Genomic DNA, 13,584 nt, shown 5'->3' with positions numbered 1-13,584 from the left:
CAAATACACCTATGAAATCACCTGGGTCACAGGATGCTATTCAACACATATGAGTATAAGATTCTTACAAAAGTGAGAATTGAACCTATTTTCAACATTTTCTCTATTATCTGGTACCTGAGAAAATAGGCAGTTCAGAAACTATAGGAATGATGATCTGCCAATTAAGTAATTTAGATTTTCAGGGAGGGGCTCACCTGGTGTCTAGTGTTTGAGAATCTGCCTGCCAATACAGGGGTCAAGGGTTCAATCCCTGTTTCAGGAAGTTCCCACATGCCACGGAGCAACTAAGCCCCCTGCGCCACAGCTACTGAGTCAGTGCTCTACATCCCATGCTCTAAATTAGCGAGCCCCTGCACTGCAAGCACTGAAGCCCACTGCACTTAATAGCCCATGCTCGGCAACAAGAGAAGCTACTGCAATGAGAAACCCATGCACCGCAACAAAGAGTAAACCCTGCTTTCTGCAATGAGAGAAAGCCAGCACATAGCAAGGAAGACGCAGCACAACCAGAAATAAATAAGTAAAACTTTAGGTTTCCAGTCAACCTGGAACAGAGAAGCTAGTCAAGTCAGTTTGGTTTTCTGTCTACCTGGATCTCTTGTATGCATCCCTCTCTTCTTAACCCTGGCTGATTTCACCAAGTTTGTATAGAGATAGCTATAGCTAGCTATAGAGATAGCTATAGCTAGTAGTAGTAGTACTGTTAGTCACTCTGTTGTGTCTAACTCTTTGTGATCTCATGGACTGTAGCCCACTAGGCTCCTCTGTCCATGGAATTCTTCAGGCAAGAATACTGGAGTGGGTTGCCATGCACTTCTCCAGGGGGTCCTCCCGACCCAGTTATCAAACCTGGGTCTCTCGTTTTGCAGGTGGATTCATTACCGTCTGAGCTACCAGAGATAGCTAACCCTAAAGTATAATTTAATATAAAGGTATTTTTAAAAATTCCTACCAAATCCATAAGCTGGCATGAAACTTTTTTCTGTTGATCTCTTTTTAGTTTCAGTGTGTGGTGGCCAGAATTCTAAGATGACCCCCAATGACCCATGCCCTAATATAATCCCCTCCCACTGACTCTCATTCCTGTGATTAGATTACATTATGTGGCAAGCATGAAGGGATTTTTCAGAAGGAATTAAAGCTCCTAGTGAACTGAGTTTAAGTTAATCAGGTAGCCCTGGGAAGACTTCACCTAATAGGTGAGCCCTTTCACAGGGTCTGGAGGTAAGACATTCTACTGCTAGCCTTGAAGAAGTAAGAAATAAGAGTTCTGCAGCCACAAAGAAGTGAATTCTTCCAACAACCGTGTATACTTCAAAGAGGACCCCAGGCCTCAGGTGAGACCCCAGCCCTGAACTGACACTTTGATTGTAGTTTTGTGAGACCCTGGAGCAGAGAACTCAGGTAAGCTTACTCAGGTAAGCATGCTCAGCCTCCTTTGAAACCTGTGAAATTCTAGATGGACATGGTAAGCCCCTAAATTTGTATTGACTTGTGCCGCCATAGAAAACTAATACACAATTTAATCTCCAGAAGTTTAGTTAGCTGTTGCAGAGTGGCTATTTTGTTTGCTTGCGTCACTCCAAATCTCTGTTGTGACGAGACAAAGAAGGGAGGAACATACACTCGCGTGACCCTTGCTTTATTGTCAGTTTCTTTCAGTATGCCCTACCAGCCACCAGGAAAAGAAAGCATCCCCAAGACCAGGCTTTAAGCTTGTGTTTTGCTGATTATAGACAAAAGAGGGGGAAATAATATAAATATAAATTCTTATTTTGATCTTCCATCAGGATATAAAACTTCCCTCATCACAGACTATTCATTACCAAATTCTGTTGATTCTATGATCAAAATATATCCTGAGTCCATCTTTTCCTTTCAATTCCCATTCCACTGTAGTCAAAACCACTATCCCTTGTAGCCCAGACATCTGTAAACCAGCCTCCTATCTGGTTTCCCAGCGTCTCCCCTTTCCTCCTCACTCATTCCTGACCAGTCCAAAGAGCTATAAAAACGCTGAGGGGAGAATTATGTCTCTTCCCCACTTAAAGCCTTTCAATGTTTTTTCATTGTCCTTAGAATAAACTCCAAAATGGCCTGGGCTTTCCCCAGAATAATCTAGATCCACTTTCTTCTGCAGCACAGTTCTCCAGCCCTGCTGATCTTTTTGTTTTTCATCAGACACATGTCTCTTGAGCCTGGGATACACGTTTTTTGGCTAACTCTCCCTCATCCTTCAAGTCTTCACTCGAAAGTCACTTCTTCAACAAAGCCTCCCCAGACACCCTGTAGCAGATGCTGCTGATGCCCCACCTCATCCGGTGTACCCAGGTAGTAGACATACATCCCTTAGCCACTGCAGGTGTGGCTGCTGCTAACTGCTCACACCTGCACCTTTCTCTAGAGCACTGCCTTTGACTGGTGAGAACTGCCTGGCTGGAAGATGCTTGGGAGGTTATTCTTCCGCAAGAAGGTGGTCTTAACCAACTGTCAATTGAAGCAGGAGTAAAGCAGCTCAGGCCTCTTGCCTCTGAGCAGGAAGGATTTGGTTCTGAACTGAAGCTTCAGAGCTCCTGGTGGGATCAGGCTGTAGCTAAAGTTCCCCCGAAACCCCATCTTTGCCCAGATTCTCCCCCTCCCCTCATTCCGCTGCTGTTACTCCCTTCCGGACTCCTGGGAGTGCTGTCTCAATGAATCACTTGCACAGGCTCCCCACTTCAGGCTCTGTTTCTAGAGAACTTGCCCTGAGATGCCCACAGTAGAAGTGACATTGCTCATTTTTGTCTCATGTCCACCTTCTTTTCCTTCACTGCACTTTTCACAAATATCAATTGTATGTTTGTTTGTGGATTAATTCATTGTACCTGTTAGCCCTGACCTCTTATTAGCATCCCCTGTGGGGGATGCTAGCATGGCCTCTGTGAGAGTGAGGACCATTCGTGTTTTACCCACCTCTGTTTTACCCCAACAAGTTGCACCATGTCTAGTCCTGTGGGGGAGCTCAGAAGTTGTTGAACAGATGAATGAGTCTGTGATTTTGGTGTCTGTCTTCAAGATGAGTGTAGCTGGTAAAGGATAAAATGTATACATGGTACCTTGGACTATGGCTTGGAAGTTGTATGGGGCTCCTTTATGTGTTTCTAAGTGGAAGCACTTAGAAAACTAAACTTCACTAATTTGCATTCTTTGCTCAGGAGGAGGAGGGTGGAGGAGTAGAAAATAGAATGGCAGGTGGTGGTGTTTCTTTATTCACATTAGAGAGGTGAGAAAACTGAGGTTCAAGGGGATTAGGCCACTTGCCAAGGTACAAAATGAATGAAAGTCTGAACTTTGAATCTAATCTCAGGCTTTCTGACTCTAAAATCTATGCTTTCCTCCTCCAAGGGTTTCTGTCTCTCTCAACCTACTGGCTTATTTAATTAAATTTCTTGGACCAAATATAAGTAAAGGTTTAAATATGTGAACTTTGAGTTAATGTTAAAACTGGATATAAATCTTAAAATCCTCTTAGTCTTATGAACTGCCAGTCAATCTATAATAATGTACTGAACATCTATAATATGTTAAACATTGATCTCATCATGATGAAAAAGGGAAATTAATCAGAGATGATTTTTTAGATTAAAGTACAATTGATTTACAATATTGTGCTAGTTTCAGGGATACAGAAAAGTGATTCAGTTTATATATATACATACACATATATATGTATATAATTTCAGATCCTTTTCGATTGTAGGTTATTACAAGATATTGAATATCGTTCCCTGTCCTATATAGTAAATCCTTGTTGTTTATCTATTTTATATATAGTGGTGTGTATCTGTCAATCCCATTCTAATTATCCTGTCCCCTTTCTCTTTGGGAACCATAGATTTGTTTTCTATGTCTGTGTGTCTGTTTCTGTTTTGTATTCATTTGTATTACTTTTTAGATTCCATATATAGGTGATATCATATATTTGTCTTTCTCTGACTTTGCTTAGTATGATATTCTCCAGATCCATCCATATTGCGCAAATGGCAATATTTCATTCTTTTTTATGACTGAGTAATACTATATTGTGTGTGTATATATATATATATATATATATATATATATATATATATGTATACACCACACCTTCTTTGTAAGTAGAGATGATTTTGATTTTGAATTTGCTGCTGGCCCAGTTGTTTCAAGGTCACCTGATGGAATTAAATGTACTTGTGTTTATTAAATGTACCTGCGTTTCAAGGACTGGAACAGTAGTGTAGCCTCTGTATCTCCAGTTTCATCTCCCTCAAAGCCATGCTGAACCCCAAAGTGTTTTTTTAAATTGAATTATGGTTGATTTACAGTGTTGTGCCAACCTCTGCTGTACAGCAAAGTGAGTCAGTTACACACACATGCATATTATTTTTTATAGTCTTTTCCATTGTAGTTCATACCAGGAGACTGGATATAGCTGCTTGTGCCACACAGTAAGAGTTTGTTGTTTATCCAGTCTAAATATAATAGCATCTACCTGCCCCATACTCCCAGTCTATCCCTCTGCCCCTCCCTCGTCCCCCTTGGCAACCACAAGTCTGATCTCTACGTCTGAGTCTCTTGTTCATTAGTGCCACATTTTAGATTCTATATATCTCTTTCTGACTTCACTTAGTATGATAATCTCCAGGTCCATCCGTGTTGCTGCAGATGACTTTATTTTGTTCTCTTTTATGGCTGAGTAGTATTCCATTGTGTGCAGAATACATCATTTCTATCCATCCATTTATCTATCGGTCAAGATTTAGGTAGCTTCCTTGTTTTGGCTATTATGAATAGCACTGCTATGAACATTGGGGAATATATATATATATATATATATATATATACTCTATATTCTTTTTTTCTCCTTTCTCCCTTCCTTTTAAAAATACATATGGCAGCATATTATATACAACATTCAACTCCTGTTTTTTAAAAACAATATATCTCAGAGATCATTGTATAGAACTGCATCAAGATCTTAACTTTTTAAAGTCTTTTAATATACAACAGAATGGGAAAGACTAGAGATCTCTTCAAGAAAATTAGAGATACCAAGGGAACATTTCATGCAAAGATGGGCTCGATAAAGGACAGAAATGATATGGACCTAACAGAAGCAGAAGATATTAAGAAGAGGTGGCAAGAATACACAGAAGAACTGTACAAAAAAGATCTTCATGACCCAGATAATCATGATGATGGGATCACTCATCTAGAGCCAGACATCTTGGAATGTGAAGTCAAGTGGGCTTTAGAAAGCATCACTACGAACAAAGCTAGTGGAGGTGATGGAATTCCAATTGAGCTGTTTCAAATCCTGAAAGATGATGCTGTGAAAGTGCTGCACTCAATATGCAAGCATATCTGGAAAACTCAGCAGTGGCCACAGGACTGGAAAAGGTCAGTTTTCATTCCAATTCCAAAGAAAGGCAAAGCCAAAGAATGCTCAAACTACCGCACAATTGCACTCATCTCACATGCTAGTAAAGTAATGCTCAAAATTCTCCAAGCCAGGCTTCAGCAATACATGAACTGTGAACTCCCTGATGTTCAAGCTGGTTTTAGAAAAGGCAGAGGAACCAGAGATCAAATTGCCAACATCCTCTGGATCATGGAAAAAGCAAGAGAGTTCCAGAAAAATATCTATTTCTGCTTTATTGACTATGCCAAAGCCTTTGACTGTGTGGATCACAATAAACTGTGGAAAATTCTGAATGAGATGGGAATACCAGAGCACCTGACCTGCCTCTTGAGAAACGTATATGCAGGTCAGGAAGCAACAGTTAGAACTGGACATGGAACAACAGACTGGTTCCAAATAGGAAAAGGAGTATGTCAAGGCTGTATATTGTCACCCTGCTTATTTAACTTATATGCAGAGTACATCATGAGAAACGCTGGGCTGGAAGAAACACAAGCTGGAATCAAGATTGCCAGGAGAAATATCAATAACCGGGAGAAATATCAATAACCTCAGATATGCAGATGACACCACCCTTATGGCAGAAAGTGAAGAGGAGCTAAAAAGCCTCTTGATGAAAGTGAAAGAGGAGAGCGAAAATGTTGGCTTAAAGCTCAACATCCAGAAAACGAAGATCATGGCATCCGGTCCCATCACTTCATGGGAAATAGATGGGGAAACAGTAGGAACAGTGTCAGACTTTATTTTGGGGGGCTCCAAAATCACTGCAGATGGTGACTGCAGCCATGAAATTAAAAGACACTTACTCCTTGGAAGAAAAGTTATGACCAACCTAGATAGTATATTCAAAAGCAGAGACATTACTTTGCCGACTAAGGTCTGTCTAGTCAAGGCTATGGTTTTTCCTGTGGTCATGTATGGATGTGAGAGTTGGACTGTGAAGAAAGCTGAGCGCTGAAGAATTGATGCTTTTGAACTGTGGTATTGGAGAAGACTCTTGAGAGTCCCTTGGACTGCAAGGAGATTCAACCAGTCCATTCTGAAGGAGATCAGCTCTGGGATTTCTCTGGAAGGTATGATGCTAAAGCTGAAGCTCCAGTACTTTGGCCACCTCATGCGAAGAGTTGACTCACTAGAAAAGACTCTGATGCTGGGAGGGATTGGGGGCAGGAGGAGAAGGGGATGAGAGAGGATGAGATGGCTGGATGGCATCACGGACTCAATGGACGTGAGTCTGAGTGAACTCCGGGAGATGGTGATGGACAGGGAGGCCTGGCTTCCTGCGATTCATGGGGTCGCAAAGAGTTGGACACGACTGAGCAACTGAACTGAATATACAGTTTTAAATATACAACTTAAAATTATAAATATACAATTACATAGGATTCTACTGAATTGATGTGTCATTATTTAACTAATCCCCAGTGATGGATTTATGGGTTCAGTCGCTAAGTCACGTCTGACTCTCATAACTTTCTCCTCCTCTCTCGCTATTACAAAACAGTGCTGCAGTAGATGACCACATATACACATCATATTGTACTGAAATTATCTCCCTATGGTCTGTCTTGACTTAGGCTCTAAGTTCCTCTGAGGCAGGAAATGATGCTTTATGCATCTCCAAATTTACCTGCTTTTAGCAGGGCTTGGCCTGTGTTAGGTGTGTAGTTAAAGTTGGCTGGACTGAAGTTATTATGTAAGGAATAAGCCAGTCTCCACATGCTTTGCTGCCTGTCCAGGTCTGGGAATCACTGGACCTGCGGGCCCCTAAGAGTCTGTTGGGTTATCCTCTACCCTTCTCCCTCATCCATCTGTCCCTCTCTACCCTGATCTCTGTACCCAGGTGGGAGTTGAGCTACATCACCATCCAGGCTCCCCACCTCTGGCTTCCCCTAGGGTTCATCCAATAGGAGGCACTGCCAAGGGATGGGGAGTGGGAGATGGAAGTTCTTCTTCCTGATGCTTCCCTGCCTCAGAGTTCAGTTCCAGCAGTGGTTCTGTCTTCCTCTGCATAGGACTACAGCTCCCTCCCTTCACAGCTCCAGCACTCACAACACTGTCTTCTGCCCTTGCCCTTCACACCCAAAGTAGTACCGAGCCCACTGTCAGTCCTGGGTGGTTGTGATCTCTGGTGGCCTGCAGAGGCTTGAAGCAGGATTTCAGTTCCCAGCCAGAGATTGAAGTCAGGGTGCAGCTGTTAGAATGCTGAATCCTAACCACTAGACCACCAGGGACCAGTGGCCAGTGACAAGGCCGCTTGCCCTTAGCCTTTGTAGAAATGAATTCCCTCAAAGATAGAAAAGAGTGAGACAAGTAAAGTGTTTATTAGGAGAGAAAAGAGTATGTGTGAATAGGCATACACGGGCAGGCTCAGAGAGACCCACATCCCTGTGGTAGTGTGAATCACTCATGGGGCATTTCTTCCAGGCTGCCTGTGGCCAGTTTCCTTGCTTTGCCTGGTTCTGAGTCCATATTTGCTTTATCTCGGGGTCCTCCCTTGTGTCTGCACACATCTCTTAGTCAAGATGTATTCTGGTGAACAGGCCTATGGGTAGGTTGACATCATTTACTATGAGGGGTCACCACCTCCCTATGAACTCCGAGGAGCATTTCTGCACATGTGAGGTCGGAAAGGTCTCCTTGACCTTGAGAATGAGAAACATGTGGTCTCTTACCTGGGCAGGGCTCAGCTCCTCCTTGTCTTCACTTGGAGTATCTCTCCACAGGGGACAAGCTCCAGCTGCTCAGCCCCGGGCCCATCTATCTCCTGCCTCAGTTCTTCATCCCTTTTTGGATCCCTTAACCCTGCCCATGTCCCTGTAAATCATCTTGCCACTAAATGATCTTCACTTATACCCTTTGTATAGAATCCTGTTTTCTGCCAGGACCTTCCCTGATTTAAGGTCTCTTCTGAATCTGAGATTCTACCATTCTAAGCCTTGATAGAGAGTTTCCCAACTCATTTTTGAGATATAACAAAATCTGGCTAAATAGGCAGTTAAACCATCACTGATTGCCTGAAGATTTATAACAATAGTAACAAAGTAGTGGTGAGAAAATGAAGCACCTATACCCCTGCCCCCTTGTCCTACTGTGACTGCTTTGCCAGCATCAGCATTTGTCATTCAGCCAGGAATGTTTAATAAAAAATAAGCACAGAATTCAAAGAGTATTTCAAAGACTTCTGCCTAGTAGAAGTTCTTTTCACTCATTGAAGCAGCAGATAGGAACTGAAAAAATAAAGCAAGCAAATAAGACCAGAAAAATTTTATGTGAATTAAGCAGTATGCTGCTTTATAAGTTTCTTATAATGTACATAGTGCTCACACAGCGGGAGCATTTCTTGAATAGCTCTTCATTAGTGCGCTGTGAATTGCACTTTTTTTTTAATATCTATAGGTTGTTCTCCAACCAATTAAGTTGAAAATAGGGTTTTTTCCCCAGATTAATAGCTGAGCAATAGCCTGGAGAGTCTTCAGGGCATTGAGATTGATTCTTTGTACTTTTGAATTGTTAAGGAAATCTGGCTTAAAGTAAAACATAATGGCTGCAGATTGCAATGTTCCTCATTAGCAAAGCTCAGGCTTTTGAAAGGAGTGATTTAGGATTTTCCTTCAGGGAGCATCAGGCTGCAATATCTGTACACAGTTTTTGCTTCTAGAAGTCAGTTACCAAGAACTTTAGAAGACACGCAAATGTAGATCTGTCACTTTGTCTCAAATCAGGCTGCTTCTAAGACAGCAGACCTTTTCAGGCATGAATGATTCATGAAATCATTTCTCCACCTTAATAAAGTGATGAGGGAATGACAAACAAAATGACTCATTTATTTACAGCATGTAAATGGAAGTCTCTTTGGGAAAATATATGCTATATGTATGCACATGTAGGAGAAGGTGATGGCACCCCGCTCCAGTACTCTTGCCTGGAAAATCCCATGGATGGAGGAGCCTGGTGGGCTGTAGTCCATGGGGTCGCTAAGAGTTGGGCATGACTGAGCGACTTCACCTTCACTTTTCACTTTCATGCATTGGAGAAGGAAACGGCAACCCACTCCAGTGTTCTTGCCTGGAGAATCCCAGGGACAGGGGAGCCTGGTGGGCTGCCGTCTATGGGGTCGCACAGAGTCCGACACAACTGAAGCGACTTAGCAGCAGTAGCAGCAGCTACATTATTTGTATTCTGCCTATTTTACAATATTGTTGTTTCTTGCATTACCAAATGTATGGCTGACTCTTTTATTAAAAATAATGACTATGTGATTTGAAACAATTAGCCAAATACATAATTTTATATGATCAATAATTGTAATAGTGCAACTCTAGATATGGGGAGAAGCAACAAGAAGGAACCATTTCCTGGACCACGACAGACTAGTAAGACAGGTGGGCTTTTGGCTACTGTTAACAAGGCCTAGTCCAGTAATAGCACATTGAGTAGCCTGTCAATGAAAGCCTTGCCTGATCTAAGAATGAGTGTTTCTAGCACCATGGGACACATTGATCATGAAATGACTCTGAAATCTCGCAAAAATAAGACTAAAAAGAGGGCTCTGTAAAATAAAGAGCATAGCCCACCATTCAGTTCTACAAAGATCAAGTCATTAGTTGCTGTAGTTGCTGACCTATAATATGTCTTGAAAGAAATTCAGGCCAAAGATCAGGATGAAGCATTTTGGACTCTGGGAAAACTGGCAGATTGGCCCTCAAATAGTTAAATATTTTCAGGAGAAAATTTTAAGAACCCAGTTTCCTGCATTTTCCCATCCTTACCTCTTTGAAACAGTCCTCAGAGCTTTCTAGAAGACTATGGGTTATAATCTTCAGATTGACTTGAATAAAATTTTCTGTTTCTTTGTCAGATTGACTATTACTTTTTTGGTCAACAATATAATGAAGAAAAACTTGTTCAGGGAGATTCGCCATAAGATATCCTTCCTGTTCTTCTTTAGAATATCTATGGAAAAATGGAGATAGTCTTTACTAGCATAGCAAAATTTAGTGGGGCCTGGCATACTGGTCCCCATATAAAACAATTTTATCATTTGAATCACTAACACCATTTTCAATAAATTCTAATGATCTTTATTAACTAGTAGATTAAACACTTATTACCTTCCACCCTTGAGTTGTTTTAATAATCTCCATGAGAATCCCTGGAGAAAGTTATCACTGGCTTTGTTGGAGAGATGAATGCAAACCAATGTACCAACCAGGTAAAAGAAAAGATGATCTTTCTGGGTGAGCCTCCAAAGTGAGAATCTGCGGAAGTGAGCTTTGAAAGTCAGGGGAAATTGCAAGACAGCAAGCAGTCAGAACTTCAGAGGAAAGAACTGGAATAGATTTTCTTAGAATATTGGTTGGAACCAGCAGCCGAGTATCCCAATGGTCAAATAGTTTTCTGTCTGTGACCTAACTGTACTGTCTGAATTCAAGTGGACTTCATGAATTCAACCAATCAGCACATCCATTAGATCATAGCCATTGTGGATTTGACTTTAAAACCCTGTATCAAGTCCATTCCTCAAGGCTCCATCTCACAGAGATGAATCCCTTCCCTGTTGCATCAGTTGGTTGTTCCCATGTGGCACTAGTGGTAAAGAATTAGCCTGCCAATGCAGGAGACTCAAGAGACGTGCGTTTGATCCCTGGATCTGGAGGATCCCTTGGAGTAGGAAATGGCACCCCCACTTCAGTACTCTTGCCTGAAAATTTTCATTGGCAGAGGAGCCCAGTGGGCTGTAGTCCATAGTATTAAAAAGCAAAGACATCACTCTGCTGACAAAGGTCCATGTAAGTCAAAGCTATGATTTTTCCAGTAATCATGAACAGATGTAAGAGTTGGACTATAAAAAAGGCTAAGTGCCAAAGAATTGATGCTTTTGAATTGTGGTTCTGGAGGAGATTCTTAAGAACCCCTTAGACTGCAAGGAGATCAAACCAGTCAGTCCTAAAGGAAATCAACCCTGAATATTCATTGGAAGGACTGATGCTAAAGCTGATGCTCCAGTACTTTGGCCACCTGATGTGAAGAGCCAACTCAGTCAAAAAGAACCTGATTCTGGGAAAGATTGAAGGAAAAAAGAGGAGAGGATGACAGAGGATGAGATGGTTATATAACATCACCGACCCTATGGACATGAATTTGAACAAACTCTAGGAGACAGTGAAAGACAGGGAAGCCTGGTGTGCTGCAGTCCATGAGGTCACAAGAGCTGGACACGAGTTAGCGACTGAAAAACAAATTGGGACATTAAATTCAACTTAGCGTTCACTCTGTATCAGTCTGTTTTTTCTTAATATTACATATATTAACTTATCATCTCACACAGTAATTCATATAGCGACTTATTATAAAAATAGTAAATTTCTCAGTAAATATTTATTTAGTCATTCACTGACTAACTTTTTTGGGTGCCTACTCCGCTCTGGGCACCATGCTAGGCTTTGGGGATCTGTTGCTGACACGCAGCCTGTTCTCATGGAGTTCACACTCTAGTCAGCGAGACAGATATCGAATAAATGGTCAAATACACCGATGCAAGACTGAGATTGTGACACGCTAAGGAGAGGTGGACAGTGCCATGTATGTACTCAGTGGATGGGAACCTGTCCTTTCGGGGAAGTCAGGAAAGACTCCTGTGAGGAAAGTCCTTTGAGCTGAGGAAGGAGAAGATGTATTGTGGATGGTGATGCAGGCAGAGGGCGCGGCGGGAACTGCTGGGAGGTAGAGGCGTAGGAGGAGTCTTAGCACCTGTGGAAACCTGTGATACTTTTAAGAGTGAGGTTTGCAGAGTCCGGTGAGACAGGTAAGGAGCTTGTCTTCATTCTAAGAGGTAGAAGGCCAAAATCTGTGTTTTAACAAGGAAACCCTCGCTAGTGTCTGTGGAAAATGGATCAAAGCATGCCAGAGAGGGTGCTGGTAGACCAGCAAAATAACTCGCAATGGTCCATGGAAGAGTCATCTGGCCCAGAAGAGGCTAATTTTAAACTGTCAGTTCAGGAAGTTATATCTGAGCTGTCTTCCATCTCAGCTTGTTTCACTGCTGTTTTTCTTTATGTTCCTCTTTATCCAGACTTTTTCCCTTTAGTCACCGATGCTCAGTTTAATGGATCAAATGCATTAAGAAATAAATGAATTGACAAAAAGTTAGTTTCTATAGCATCATTTTGCTTGTGAGAGAAAATGTCTAAGTTTGGAGTTGCTGCTGCTGCTAAGTTGCTTCAGTCGTGTCCGACTCTGCAGCGCCATATAAAAGAACTATTAAATGTTACTGATGCATTGTTTAATATCGCTCTTGCTTCTTAAACCACAAAATACATCTGGTGACATCTGAAATTTGTTTCTTGAAATGTAACATGTGAAAAGCAGTCCTGCGTCCACTGGGATTATGAGTAGCTTCTGTTTTCTTTGTGTGGTGTGTTGGGTAAGAACACACACTCCAGACAGGCTGCCTCATTTGAATCCACTTTTGCTTACTTCACCAGCTTACCTTACAGTGCCATGGGGAGAATTAAATAGGTTAAACCACTTGGTACAGAAGCCGGCACATAAGTGCTCTCAGTAAGTGGTCATTGCTGTCATTATTTTTCTTCGAAGTGTTATTTCCTAAAAACACATATTATTATATGCAGAGCTATTTTTTAACGTAATGATATGCTTTATTTTTAGGATGATTTTCAAAATCAATAGTATTAACTTTAGCAATTGTGGTAAATAGGTTCTTGGTGTGGGATTTTATGTTTTTTAAAACTTTTTATTTTGTATTGAAGTATAGCTGATTAACAAACAATGTGATAGTTTCAGGTGAATAACAGCGAAGGGACTCGGCCAGACATATATGTGTATTCATTCTCCCTCAATCTCCCCTCCCATCCAAGCTGGCGCATAACATTGAGCAGAGTTCCGTGTGCTATACAGTAGGTCCTTGTTGGCCATCCATTTTAAATATAACTATGTGTCCTAGTTTATCCCCAAATCCCTGACTATCCCTTTCCCCTATTCTTCCCCCATGGCAACCATAAGTTCATCCTGTAAGTCTGTGAGTCAAACGGAGTATTTTTAAACTGGCAAATATGATAGCATAAAAATGTTAGCAATGTTTATCTCTAGATGCTGAGGTGAATGGTGATTTTTTTATCTGC

General features: G+C 41.6%; 1 protein-coding gene across 2 annotated transcripts in view; it reads left to right on the top strand.

Annotated features, from left to right (window-relative positions):
- Nucleotides 1–13,584, top strand: part of NAPEPLD (N-acyl phosphatidylethanolamine phospholipase D) — a 100,301-nt gene that overhangs the window by 9,292 nt on the left and 77,425 nt on the right. The window contains exon 2 of one of the 2 annotated variants that reach the window (XM_042249180.2): nt 1,219–1,340. The exons of the other annotated variant lie outside the window; for it this stretch is intronic. The gene's annotated coding sequence lies outside the window, so the exon portion shown is untranslated. The remainder of the gene's footprint in view (nt 1–1,218; nt 1,341–13,584) is intronic. 2 annotated transcript variants of the gene reach the window in all.

The sequence above is a fragment of the Ovis aries genome, chromosome 4 (assembly GCF_016772045.2).
Source record: "Ovis aries strain OAR_USU_Benz2616 breed Rambouillet chromosome 4, ARS-UI_Ramb_v3.0, whole genome shotgun sequence".
Classification (NCBI taxonomy): domain Eukaryota; kingdom Metazoa; phylum Chordata; class Mammalia; order Artiodactyla; family Bovidae; genus Ovis; species Ovis aries.
Note: the sequence above shows the minus strand (reverse complement) of the source record. Positions and strands in the feature narration are given on the sequence as shown.